This window comes from Carettochelys insculpta, chromosome 4 (assembly GCF_033958435.1).
Source record: "Carettochelys insculpta isolate YL-2023 chromosome 4, ASM3395843v1, whole genome shotgun sequence".
Classification (NCBI taxonomy): Eukaryota; Metazoa; Chordata; order Testudines; family Carettochelyidae; genus Carettochelys; species Carettochelys insculpta.
The window spans coordinates 134,547,446-134,562,390 of NC_134140.1; positions in this window are offsets into that span (position 1 = coordinate 134,547,446).

Genomic DNA, 14,945 nt, shown 5'->3' on the forward strand with positions numbered 1-14,945 from the left:
TAGCTTGTTGGAACATGCCTATTCTCAGTATGATATTAGTTCCCTTCTAGCTGCCTATTAGCAACTCACCTGAAGATTCTCATGAGTAATTAATGAATATTCTGCATAATGATTTTTGAATTCTGCATCTAGATAACATTTTCCATTAAGTGACACTAATTAGATTGTAACTGGCGGGTCTCTAACATTTTTCTAACTTTCAACACTGACATTTTTCTTGTTCTGTTTAAATTTTACTGTGTAATGTATCTAAAATCACTAGCTGTCAATTCATTAGTGAAAAGATTATGACTAATATTTATATTACAATGCTAATAGCACGGAATGTACCATAAAATAGGTAACTATAGTGCATAAACATTACATGAGTGAAGCTTATTAGCGGCAAAACCCTCACAGTAGAATCTGAATTCATGATTACAGATTGAACATCTCTCATTTGGCACCCTTGGGACCTGACTGGTGCCAAATGAGAGAATTTGCTGAACCACAAGAGGTTAGTATTGTCTAGTAGCATTATCAAGACTTCCACTGCTTACTGGGCTTTCAGAAGATATTTAGCAGTAAATTACAGATAAATAACAGCACAGAATGCTGAGAGTCAGGACTGGTGACTGTAAACAAACTTTATGGGACCATAGGAAACTTGGCCACACCCATGATAAGTGGACATCTGGCCAACTAAAATCATGCCAGATTACGGATGTTGTTGGATGAGAAAGTTCTGGAGTAGAGCGGTTCAACCTACAGTAACAGATTCATAGCACAATGCCCTAAGGAGTGTTAACTGCAAGTTACTCTGAAAAATTATAAATTGTAGCTGTTCCTCTCTTCAATCAGCAGCAACTACTAGAATAGCAATAAGGCCCAGTAGATGAGAAACTACTCTTAGGCTATGTCTGGACTGCAGGTTTCTGTCAGGGGCCCAGAGGTCTACCAATAGAAGTTTGCTGCTCAGGGATCCTTCTGCCAACATCTCAGTTATCCTCATTCCATGAGGAAGAAGGGAAGTGTCAGCAGAGGGGATTTTCCTGATATTTGGACCTGTGTAGACAGGCCAAATATTGGGAAAGCCTCTCCCGACAGAACTGTCAGCAAATGAATTCCACAATTTTCATATTTTTTGCCAAGGTATCTCTTTAATCTAGACGTAGCCTTAGATTCAGGATGCATGAGTTCTTTTTTGATCTCTGTTACTAAGCTCCTATGTGATTTTGGTTAAGACTCTGGGTCTCTGCCTACCATTCTACTTTTGTTTTTTTAACAACTACAAAAAGTTGTCTTTTTTTTTAAATAAAGTATTGAAAAGGTCCCCCCACCCTCGATTCAGTACTAGAAGAAATATCCATTGTTAATAATATTTTGGGGTGACAATAAAATATTGAAATGTTTTTCTTGGGTGATTCCTCCTAATTCATTATATGCAAGGGGTATAAAACCACACTAAAGTATTCATTGAAGATATCTATAATTGTCCATTGTTTTAAGCTATACTGCAAGAAACCTGCACGCCTGTATCCTGCATGAACAGCTAACGCATTTTGGCAGAGTAAGTTTGCACAAGCTACATTAGTCTTAAATAAAGAAAATGCTTTTGTGCTTACTGCTCCTCAAGTTCTGGGGCACCAGATAGGGGAACTGACCCTCAAAGCTGTGCTGGTTCCTCCACTGCTAGAACTGGTTGGTTACCACAACTCAAAATATCAGGACAAAGAAGTTTTCAAAGGCCCAAAGGCAACGTTTTCATGATGAAATAATCTTCATTAAGATATAGTGAAAAGCACCATCATCTACTAGCCTGTAGAAGAAGGGTACCAGAGAATTTCTCAGGGTGAGGAAATAAAACGTATGTATGGTGGGTTGGGTTGGGTTGGAATTAAGCATTGCCAAGACCCTATGCATATCTAGACTTTGGCTGGAGTAAGGTACTAGTGTCTTTTGAGTTAGCATCTGTTTGAGTGTGTGTGTTTTCTGCTTCATTTGTTTCTGACTTAGCGTTTAGCTTTTATTTTCTGACAATTATTAGCTTAGTTTATACACAGCTTAGTCACTCAACGTTCTACTCGCTGAGACCTTCAGCTTCATCTGACGTGCCGGGGGTGAAGCTGAATGTACATCTCTTTAACATTATGTCTTCAGGAAGGCGTGTGAGTATGCTCAGGTAAGAGACTGTTTATCTTAGTAATGTTACTGGAAAGACTCCTAGAATTGCATTATGTTGTAGACACCATATGCATTCTAATGTTTGTTTCTGTTTCATGCATTTTAATAAAGACTTTAATGAATTGGTATTTTCCTGAATCTACACACCCTTGCTGCTTGCCCCAAAACTCCCCTTCCAAGATAGAGCTCCCTGGATTCTCTGTCTCTCTGTGACCTGATTTGGGACCTAAATGTGTTCTGGTCAGGTGTGGCCAGTGACGAGCCATGGCCCCTAGCCCATTAATTCAGGTCAGCAAACAACAGAAAAGTGACCCAATGCAGACACGACACAAGGAAAAATTCAGAAAAAAGATGAGTTTGGTTAATTTACATGCATCTGAAAAAAGGGCCTTATTACAGTAAACATCAGACAAACTTAACTACAGACAGTGCTAGTAGCTCCACATACAACACATCTATGCTTGCATGCTTGTTTGTTTTTATATATATATATATATATATATATATATATATATATATATATATATACATATAAAATATGCATAAATGTTCAGGATTTTTGAACAATTTTACAACTGTCATCTGGAATGATTAAATGTGTTAGTGTAACACTGAAACAAGTTTAATGCAAAATAACAGTGTAAGTTTTATTTTTTTGTGTTGCAGTTGGGTCTAACAGATGGACCCATCATGTTAGAGGCTGTACAAACGCTGACCCATGAGATAGTCAATGTTTCATTGGTCCCCTTCCAATTCTTTCCCCTATTTTGCTAGGAGGAGACCTACATTTCACTTCAGAGCAGGAGATCTACAAAATAAGGATCAAATCCAAATGTCCTGGGAAAAAAATAATTGTTATTCAACTCATTTAAATAATTCAATAAATGCAGTGAAATGACTTCTGCTAGGTATTCTCTTAGCCGCAGTCTCCTACATCATTAAATATTATTGAGTTAGGCCTGTCGTTGTATTTCAAATGATGTGCTTGGCATTTTATTATATGGCCATAAATGCTGAGAATGTCGGTGATATTAGCATCCATCTTTTTCTCTCCTGTCTCCCATCAAATATTAATAGTAGGCGCCCTAATCCATTCCATCTAGTCCCAGCTATCTGCACTTGCAGGGAATGGTATTGTAACACTGCGCTGACAACCCACAGTAAGTAATTACTCTTCGAAAATATCTCCGTAAACTCAATTTGCTCTCAGAGGTCTTTTAAATTATAGCTCGTTAGAGCTCAATGCTTTTTCAAATGACAAGGTCACACAAAAAAGCAAAACTCTATTTCATCTTTATCAGAGCTTCACCCCCACCAATAAAACTGTTATAAGGGATAATTCCAGCCAGACAGAGATGTTGTGCTTTACAGTTAGGACCTAGAAAAGCAATAAAGCAAGCAGAGTTGTTGTTTACAGCCACAATAAATTTGGAGTATCATATATTCTAGGTGAGGGAAATGCCTCTACTATTATGCGCTTGGAGGAGGAAAAGAGAGTTTTTTCACTCTTTTAAACTCTGTTGGTAAGAGATGCTCTTTTTGCACATACAAAAGATGCATGAAATAGAGAACTAAGCCCCTCATTGGCTAACTGGGATGTGACCCCCTGCATCCCAGCAACCCCATAAATAGCACTTGTTCAGTTCCTGCTGGAGGCGGCAGTGATTGCTGGAAAGTCCTGTGAACTATGCAGCAGTGAGAATGATGTGGCACTGCCAGCTCTTGTGAATTTATCGCGAGTCTCTTGGTAGGTGGTCTTCCTCTTAAAGCTGCAGCTCCAGGAGTCATGTGATTATTGGAAGATCTCAGCTTTAAAAATAAATTAATTCCTACACCTGCTAGTTGTGAAGAAAAGCTTGACATTGTGACCTGAGCACATCCTAAAGACCCAGAAACCAGACAACAGAGAAAAACAACCTCTGGCTTATACACCAATATATATATAATCTCAAGATTTCATGCAAAAAAACCCCCAAAAAAACCAAAAAACCTGCTAATCTTTATTTTGGAATGTTTGAATTTGATGATACTGACAGCTTGTGAAAGGGTAGGTGGGTATTGACGCAACTGTCACAAAAGCAGATGTCACAAGGAGATAAGCATAGTAGCAAAGTATACTGCTATAATTGTCTTTGGTGGATTTTACATTAAGACAAGAGCTCCAATTAAGAAGGTCCCACGTACAATCTGCAGGAGGTGAATATGCATATTAACATCAGTGGGGTAAGTACTGCTCTGCTTTAAACTCCTCTGTGGGTCTCAGAGGGCATCCCCATCTCTCTGTCTACATCTACACTAGCATTTCTTTCGAAAGATTTTTCGAAAGAAGGGGGCTCTTTCAAAAGATCTCTCAGAGCGTCTACACACAAAAATCATTCTTTCAAAGGTAAATCGAAAGAATGCAGTGCTCCTTTAGAAATCTCTCTTCCTCTCCCATTTTAGGAAGAACACCACCTTTCAAAAGCTTCTTTGGAAAGAAAACATTTGTAGACACTCCACAGGCCCTTTTTTTCAAAAGAGCAGTCCTCCTGGGGACTGATTTTTCGATCCCTGGCCCATATTTTCGAAGGACCGGGGGCTGTGTGGATGCTTTCTTTAGAAAGAGCAGGTCATTCTTTTGATCTGCTTTTTCTGTGCATACTCTTTCGAAATAAACTCTTTCAGAAGAAACAAAAAACAGTCAAGCAGCACTTTAAAGACTAACAAAATGGTTTATTAGGTGAGCTTTCGTGGGACAGACCCACTTCTTCAGACCATAGCCAGACCAGACTTGACTGCTTTTTGTTTCGATAGTGTATAGACTAGCACGGCTTCCTCTCTGTTACTCTTTCAGAAGAGATTTTCTGGAAGGGCTCCTTTTGAAAGTTCTCTGTAGTGTAGACATAGCCACTAAGTCTGTGGGCAAGACAAGCAGGAAGTGGATGGAGATTTGACTTGCTGGTCACTACAGCTTCATGCCTGTAGTAGGTTGTTTCCCATTCTGTGCTGACCCTGCTCACGTGAGCTGAGTCATAGCTGCATCCATTCCTTGCCCTTATCTGCCCACTCCTGATCTCCTGTATGTAGGGTAGGGTGGGGGATTGTTCAGTCCAGCTCCAAGGAGTTAACCCCTGAGGATACTATGTGATATCTGGAACCAAGTGTCTATTTTAATCTTCATTAAAGATGTAGTTCTCACTAAGATCCATGTTAGGAAGCCATGGAAATCATTTGATATTTTTATTATTTATTTGTTCTCCATTTGTTTATACAATACAGGAAATAAGAGTCTGACAAGCAGGACTGGAAGTAAAGGATCAAGTTATCCATGGGGGTCTAATTTGTATGATGTCAAGGGCTCAGGACCACAAGAGGTTCTGGGCTGTTATGGTACAAACACCAGCTTCTCCATACTCTTTCCTACAGCTCTACCTACCTGTTGCATCATTCCTCCTAATGAGCCATGGGCTGTCATTATCAAGCAGGCAGCAATGGTTGAGATAGGCAGCTCCTTATGCACCTCTCTGTCTTATTCAGGCATTCAAAGATAGTCCTGATCTTGCCCTAAGTTGTTTCTTTGGTTTGCCACTCTCACAAGTCTTGATGCTGCCTGATTTATCGTTAAAGTCAGTTTGGTGTCTGTTTGTTTTTAAAAGCCCTGAGGGATTTTCTTCTTGTTGTAATGCAGACAGACCTGGGTTGCTGGCCCTAGGGATAGAACTTATGAGTAGAGGGTCTAAAGCCCCGCGTTCTACCATGTAAACTAAAGGCTGGCTGGATATCAGCTGAGGCTGTAGAGCAGAGACTTTACTCATCACAGATGAGGTCTCAGTGCCTCTGGGTACTACATTATTATTATTGTGTGCTTTCTCCATAATTGTTTTACAGTTCCAGGGAAAAGTGCTATTCATCAGAACAGGTTGTAAGTTCGTACCAAAGAACTTCCCCTTTCAGAAAATGGAGTTTGATGAAAAACAGTTTTTCTGTGAGTGAATTTGAAGAAACCTTTTGATTTTCCAACTGGAAGAATCTGAACACAAGATTTCAGATTGAATCAACATTTGAAATTAAACTTTTTTTTTATTTCAACTTAATTACATTTCCTTTTGGTTTTCCCTGGAAATAAAAAAAAAAATGTTTATATTTTTGGTTTGTAGATTTTCAGGATGCTTTTCCACTTTCTCTTATTGACTTCACTTCCCTTTCACTCCTTGCTGTAAAGTGCGTAAAAGAAAGGAAAATACACTTTTTAAATGTATAACAAGAAGGAAAAGTTGGACATTATAAGAAAGTGTATGGAAATCTTTGGATTCAAGCCAGCTTCTACAATTTAGCACTTGTCCCAGAAATTTATTTAGACAGGACATGCCAAGAAATTCTTGCTCAGACAAGACCAAATAAACTCCACAATGGGAATACGTATGTGTGACAGGGTCAAGTCAGAGGCCGAGCTTGCAAGAGGAGAGACGCAACTCTAAAAAGCAGAATCAGCTCTGGCTACTCTGGTGTTAGCACAGGTAGAGTGGGAACAGCTGGGGGGAAGCTTCTATAAATCAGTTTGGGCCAGCAGGTCCCACCTGAGGCTGCCATGGGCCTTATAAAAGCCCCCACCCTACAGCAGAGAGGAGGAGAGTGGAAGAGGAAGTTGTGAGGAGATTAAAGCAGGCAAGGAGAGCCCTGAGAGCAGTAGAGGAGAATACCAACATCATCAGAGTCAGCAGGGGAGAGGAGGAGCTCCTGCAGGGGGTGTTTGGAGCTCTGTGCCCATGGTAACGTCGGGGGTCAGTGGGAGGCTGGGAAGGACTGGTTAAGCATCCCAGTCAGACCAGGGAGCTCCTACCTGCTGCCCTTCAAACTGAGGTACCAAAACCCAGCAAGGACAAGTGGGCTCCATACTGCTGTACTGTGGAATGAACAGGGGTCTGGGGCCCACATCCTGACCCTTCCATATGTACTTTGTAGACTGAGTGTGTAAACCTTGACTTTTTTTTCCCTACTGTGGGCTTTGTGCAATAGGGTTTTGAGGGGGATTTTCAAAGGCACTTGAGCCTTGACTTCTGAGGAAGTTAAGTACCTAAGTACTTCTGACAATCTGAGCCTTAATGGATCTAGGAATGCTGGTACCATGGTTTTTCACAAAGAAGGAGCAGAGACTTTTGATCGGAATTCTGCGCCTACATCCCAGCACCAGTTTTTGTGTTTATGCATTTTTTCATTAGCCAGCACTGGCTAAGAAACACCAAAAGACCAAAGCTGATATGAACATAATATTTGCATTGAGAATGGACCCATACCCAGAAGCATAATCTCTGCCCCTGACCAAATAAAATTTGTGAGATGCCTTTTGAGGTCATATGGCACCCTGGCACACATGTGCTTTTTGTTACCCTTGTTTGCCTTTGTGTAACCCAGAGGATAAGGTTTAATTTAGTGAGGAACTAGCTGCCTTCCATTTTATTGACCTCAGTGGGAGTTGAATGTGGCCCAAGATATTGCAGAAGATGCCAGGTTATGCCTATTGTGTTAGTGTGATGAGCCAGTTGTGAAAAATAGATACAAACTTTCAAAATGAATAGGACCTATATTAAACAAAGCAACTTGGATGCAAAATGAAACTTTTTTTTAAACAAAACAAGCCAAAACCGCTCAGTGAATAAACAGAAATCAGAAATGCAGGAGGAACCCGTAATGAGTTCCTTCCACTCCACAGTAGTTTTTACACTGGTTTTGCTACTAGAAAGAATTAACCCCTTCTTGAACAGGGCAACGGAGTGGTTCAGGATCTTTGTGATAGGATGCAGAACCATCCCTCACTGCACTTTTCATTTGACTCGCCTAATGGTGACAGTTCTACCTACCCTTGGTCCGAACATAATAAATGTTACACAAGTTTCACATGCTTGGACCCAATATCCATAGCTACTGGGGAGACTTAGTGCCCAATCCCAAAGTCGCGTACAGCGGTGTAAATCAAGAGTAACTGCAGTGAAGTCAGTGGTATCGCACTGGTGTGAAGCTGGCAATTCACAGTGCACAGCCAGGTCTCCAGTCTGGGTGTAAGTCACTGGCTGCTTCCACACTCTTACCCTCCTGTCGGCAGTGACATGGTAACGAAGCAATTGGAAGTAGGCTAATGAGGCACTAATGTGCATATTCAGCATCTGATTAGCATAATGGCAGCCACACAAACAGACTTCAAACTGCAGATTGACAGATGGGGGCAGCTTTGAAATAAGTGTCCCACTTTGATATTCCCTTATTCCCACAGCACTAGATCGGAGTAAGGGACAGTCGAAGTGTGGTGCTTATTTAAAAGCTGCCCCCATCTACACTGTTAAACTGCAATTAGAAGTCTGCTCTTGGAAATTCATACAACTGCCTTTATGCTAATGAGGCACTACATATCCATGGCAGCGCCTCATTAGCATATTTCAGTTAGGTTCATTATCGTGCCCCCTTCGAAGTTCCAGGACTAGTGTAGACATAGCCCATCTGAATCACAACTTCCCAACCCAATGCAATAGGGACATGCACTGACCGCTTCACCACCAGCTGTTTGGAATCCCAGCTATGCATGTTTCCAGCATCTCTCAAGGGGCAAAGTGAGGTGAGTGTCCAGAAGATTTTGATCATCCGTGGCTTGTGAGGCAGGATGCACTTCTCTGCAACTGGGGTTAGGCAGAGGTGGTTTTGTGGGAGAGACAAGCCATTAAGACACACAAAACCATGTAGGACAGTCAAAAACATCTAAGCAATTTAAGAGCAATAATCCCATTGAATTTCAGTGGGGCTTGGGCTGCTGAGTGTCCTGAACCTTTTAAAAAGCCATCAAAAGGTGCAAATTCAAGTGAGGGGCTGGTGAAAGCTCTTAATACATCAATGTATGGCACTAAACCAGTGGTGGACAACCTGCAGCCCAGGGGGGCTGCATGCTGAAGAGTGGGGTTCCACCTGTGGTCCACAGACCTCCATCTTCCTCCTGCCCCCATGTGCCTGTAGTACACTGGGGCACTACAGCCCTGCACTTCCTACTCCTCCTGCTGTCTCCAGCATTGCTGAAGCTGTGAAATGACTAGTTTGTACTTTGTCCCTGCTTGTCCCACTGAGCTGGAACACAGTGAATCGGTCAAGGGGCTCAGATAGGGGGCTGCGCGTGAAACCCCAGTGGTCTGTGGGCTGCTGCAGCCCATTGAGATAAGATGGGGGCCCACTCATGCATCCCTCTTCCTATTTTTGGTTGCCCATCACTGCACTAAACCCACATACATAGACCGCATTTACACGGGCAAGTTCTGTTGAGAGAACAGGGCTTCCAGTTGCCCGACAGACCCCTTTGCAGAGCTACCTTTTGGCTGTTCTGTCTCCAGAGGGCAGTGCAGTCTGGCAGTTCTCTGCTGACAGAGCAAGTTGTGAGTAGCAGCAATCTGTAAATAGGGGCTCTAAAAAGTATGTGTAGATGCTCCACGGTCTCTTTTTTGAAAGAACAGTCCTCATGGAGCCAGACTTTTCCATACTTGGCCCATTTTTCTGAAAGAGTATGGGCTGTGTGGACAACACGCTCTATTGAAACAGCAGATTGATTTTTTTGGATCCACTTTTGTGTGTGTGGACACATTCTTTCAAAAGAAGTGTGTGTTTTTTCTTTTTTTAAGAGGAGATCTTCTGGAGGAACGTCTTTCAAAAGATCATTGTAGTGTAGATGTAGCCTAAGGGAATATCAAGTGAGTTGATTTCAACCCCAAATCTAACACAAGTCAAAATAGGAGAGGAGTTACTTCAATTTTATGTCTTCTCCTAGTGACAAGAGAGAAATCTATCTATCCCCACACACTGTATCTATCTATCTATGACCATATAAGCACTAATACAAGGGTGGTCCACCCCTTTAATGGTCAGGAGTTGTTCCAATCAGCTCTGTTCAATTGGCCCCACCCCACTACACCTGTGCTGGGGGCTGTTTTTAAGAGGTGGCCATTCCAGCAATGTAGAGCTGGTTGGGGACTAGTGTAGAAGGCTGGCGGGAGAGTTAGAAAAAAATGTAAGCTGGGAAAATGCCTGTGGAAAACTTCAGCTAGGCAGTGGTGGGTGTAGTGGCTGCTGAGGGAAGAGCAGAGAACAATCCAAAAGACCTAGGAGGGAAGGAGGAGGAAATGTGCAGGAAAGGGGTAGGAGGTCTTTAGGTAGAAGAAAGTGAAAGTGTCATGCAGCAGTCTGTGAAGAAGGGAGAACTAAGCTGGGACACCCAGCGAGTGGTGGCTGGATAGAAAGGCTGTACTAGAAGTTGTGAGGGATTAGGTTTTTGGTGAGTTTGTTTGTGGGGATAACAAAGTCTTGCAACGAGGGCTAAAAGTTTGGATGTAACTTGCCTGGGACAGCAAGGTAAACATATAGTTTACAGTTCCCCATCAGTGGTGGGATCCCATTTACTACAAGGCACTTCTCTGTAGTACATCACTCATATTTTGCCCTGCCCACCTTCTCTCATGACTTGGCAGGCTAGCATATAATCCTATATACCATTCACTATGCTGGTTATAAACATGCCCTCTCCATCTTTCGAAAGTAGTGCCCTGGCATCACTGACAGCTCTAGTGCAGCTGGCCAAAATTACCCAAACTGATTCACAAATACTGACCTGAATAAAAGTGCTGAGTATGATCTAACTTGTGGGCTCTTTGGAGTGTTTAAGCCTATTCAGACAGCCACAATGCTTCTCAAACACTGAAAAGCATTCCAAAACGTGAGCGTGTCATGAATTTGAGTATCACAGATAACTCGTCTGCCAATTTCTCCTAGCAGTGAGCTAGCTGCTGTCACATTTTTGTTATTTTCTTAAAATCTTTCTGGTGCTACATATACACTAGAGTGTTTTGTAGACCATACTGGGGTTTTGTAGACAAACCTTGCAGAGTGTCTACAAACAAAATGCCCTTTGTAGACAGAAACTGTTGACAAAAACACTGTGTAGGTGCTCCAGAGGCTCTTTTGTTGACAGAGTGGATCAAAAGATTGATGTGACTTTATGTGTAGACAGGATCTATTGGCAGAAATTTTGTCAAAACACGTCTTTTTATAGTAGCTTCTGTAAATAAATAATTGTAGTGTAGACGTAGCCTTTGACATTTAGTCCCGGAGCAGAGAGGGTGCTTTGGGTCACTGAAAGTGCTAGAGACCACAATCGTGTGACTGAGCTGACCTAACAAAGAGCATATTTATCAGAGTGAGCATTTCACTATTGATGCATTATCAGAACAATACTGAACAATAAATAATACAAATAAATTTAGGCTGTGTTTACAAAGTAGCTAAACTGAAGTATGGTTGGAAATCATTTTTATTTGGAAAATTTTGGGGGTTTTCCTTTTTTGTTTTGTTTTGTTTTGTTTTTTTGTAATTTTACATTGAAAATTCACTTTTTTTCTTAAGAAAAGAAAATTAAAAAAAAAGAAAACCACTTTTGGCTTTTGCCAAACACAGCAGAATATTTTCAGTTTAACAAAAAAAAAAAAAAAGAAGGGAAGACTGAAATATCAAACTCAAATGATAAATGGTCACCTGATGTATTCTGCAGTCTTGAAAGTTTTGTGAGCTTTGCAATTGAAGATTATCTCTCTGTAAAACTGAGGTTCATTTAATCAACAGTCCAATTCCCTCTCAGAATATTTTGCCCATCTTGAATCCATATATACTCCACACTCCGATGCTTTTATCCACATGGAATAGAATTTTACTCTGAGATGGCCCAATGATTTCTCCAAGATAGATTATGCCTTTAGAACATAAGTGAGGATGGGGTATAACAGCACCAACCTAGGAGTACAACTAGGAGATGAGCGGGATTACCCGCCTTAGGGGGCTGGCTGCATAGGAGAGAAAATCCCTGTAACTGTCCTGGGTCAGCAGATTTACTCTCTCCTAGGCTTGGGCTGCAGGAATAAAAATTGTGGCATAGAAATTCAGTTTTGGCCTGAGCTCTGGGATTCTCCACACCTACAGAATCCCAGAACCTGGGCTCCACATGAGCCCAAACACCTGCATTACAATGAAACAGACCCTTATCACAAAGCCTCTGAATGCAACTCAGCTGACCTGGGCCAGCTGTGTGTAACTATTGGTTTTACCCTCACATAGACTAAGGCTACATCTACACGTGAAGCCAACATCGAAATAGGCTATTTCGATGAATAATGTCTACACGTCCTCCAGGGCTGGCAACATCGATGTTCAACTTCGACGTTGCACGGCACCACATCGAAATAGGCGCTGCGAGGGTACGTCTACACGCCAAAGTAGCACACATCGAAATAAGGGTGCCAGGCACAGCTGCAGACAGGGTCACAGGGCAGACTCAACAGCAAGCCGCTCCCTTAAAGGGCCCCTCCCAGACACAGTTGCACTAAACAACACAAGATACACAGAGCCTACAACTGGTTGCAGACCCTGTGCCTGCAGCATGGATCCCCAGCTGCCGCAGCAGCAGCCAGAAGCCCTGGGCTAAGGGCTGCTGCCCACGGTGACCATAGAGCCCCGCAGGGGCTGGAGAGAGAGTGTCTCTCAACCCCTCAGCTGATGGCCGCCATGGAGGACCCGGCAATTTCGACGTTGCGGGACACGGATCGTCTACACGGTCCCTACTTCGACGTTCAACGTCGAAGTAGGGAGCTATTCCGATCCCCTCATGAGGTTAGCGACTTCGACATCTCGCCGCCTAACGTCGAAGTTAACTTCGAAATAGCGCCCGACACGTGTAGCCGCGACGGGCGCTATTTCGAAGTTAGTGCCTCTATTTCGAAGTAGCGTGCATGTGTAGACACAGCTATACCCTGATATTCAGCTTGCTCCTTGCTCCTGGGTAGTAGTAACTTACTGTGGGTTTAATTTCTCCATGCAGGGAGAAAATACCTGATTCTTGTCAGGCTCTTTATCTACCAAAGGCAGGACAATCTCAAAAGGCTGCAAATTGAGCTTGGTGAAGCACAAATTGGAAATAAGATGCAACTGTTTAACCGTGAGGTTATTTAATCACTGAAAGAGATTACCGAGGGATGTGGTAAATTCATCATTGCTTGCAGTCTTAAAATCAAGACTGGATCTTTCTTTAAAAAATAAAATAAAACATTCTATTGTTCAACTGCCTGCTGTTGGGTTGATACAAGAATATAAGGTCTGTGTTATGCAGACAGTCTGATTACATGAACACAAGGTCCTTTCTGGTGTTAATCTGTGAAATGAGCAGTGGAAATTTGAAATAGTTTGCAATAAAAACAAATGGAAGAATCAAAACAAACAGCCAAAAGAGGATTACAACACTGCTTATGAAAAAATAATGGGCACAGGCTAAAGGCTATTGTTATTGACTAAGAAAAAAACGTGAAATCTAGCAATTTGAAACAGAGATTTGCATGTTCAGAAAATAAAATCAATGAAATGAGCAAGGAATGTGGAAAAGTCAATAAAAAACTTCAACCGTTTTCTGCATCTGTCATGAACTTAGAGAAAATGGGAGCCAAAAATCTGACCAGTGAATTGTATCCGTTTAAAGCGAATGGCTGTGGTGCCTTTGTGTTATAATAATACAAACAACAATGCCATTTATTTAGGCTAACTGTAGATTGTCAAGAACTGTCAGCGACAAATAGCCAAACTGTGCAATGCATCTGCACATCTTTTGCCGTCGTTTCCGTGGGGAGAGGCTTTTCTGATATTTGGCCCATCCTTCTGTTTTGAGACATCTCTTCTTCCTCGTGGGATGGGGCGTATAGGGTTACCTGCAGAATGCTCCCGACTGGCAGTTCTTTGCCAGCAGATCTGCAGTCTGGATGCATTCGCTATTGACAAAACTTCTTTTGACAGAAGCCTGCAGTCTGGACATAGCCTTAATGTTGTGCTGGGCAATGCTCAGTATCCAGGACCTGCTGCCTGTTTGGGTACCATTGGTCACAATTTTCTTCTTTTCTCAGTAAAGAGGCTTGGGGTTTGAGGGGATTTGCCTTAAGTACATTAGAACGGCCATGTTGGGTTAGATCATAGGTCCACCTAGCCCAGCGTCCTGTCTTCCAAAAGCAGCCAATGCCAAGAGTCCCGGAGGGAAAGAACAGAAGAGGACATCCTCAAGTGATCCCTCCCCTGTTGCCTGTCTCCCGCTCCTGGCAAACAGAGGCTAGGGACATCACTCCCACCCATCCTGGCAAATAGCCATGGATGGACCTATCCTACATGAACTTATGTAGCTCTTTACTGAGCCCTGTTAAATCCCTGGTCTTATGTGGATCCCTCTCCTGGGTCAAGCTGAGGATGTTATTCTATCTCTGACCATTACTTACTCTTATTGATGAATTCTCACATGCATATATGAGACCTAGCATTTTTATTGCCTCTTCTCCTAATTTAATTCTTCTGATTAATATTTTGACCTTGCCTCTGCCATGGTTGGGGTCTGCTCAAGAACCTGGGGAACTGGTCAAGATCCTTATTTATGTGAAAGGCACATCTGTTAGCCTACATAAGAACATAAGAATATAATAACAGCCATACTGGGTCAGACCAAAGGTCCATCTAGCCCAGTATCCTGTCTGCCGACAGTAGCCAGTGCCAGGTGCCCCAGTGGAGGTGAACTGAAGACAATGATCAAACGATTTATCTCCTACCATCCATCTCCTGCCTTCAACAAAAGACTAGTAACCATACCTTATCCCTTGCTAATAGCCATCAATGGACCTAACCTCCAAATATTTATTGAGCTCTTTTTTAAACTCTGTTAGAGTCCTGGCCTTCACAGCGTCCTCTGGCAAGGAGTTCCACAG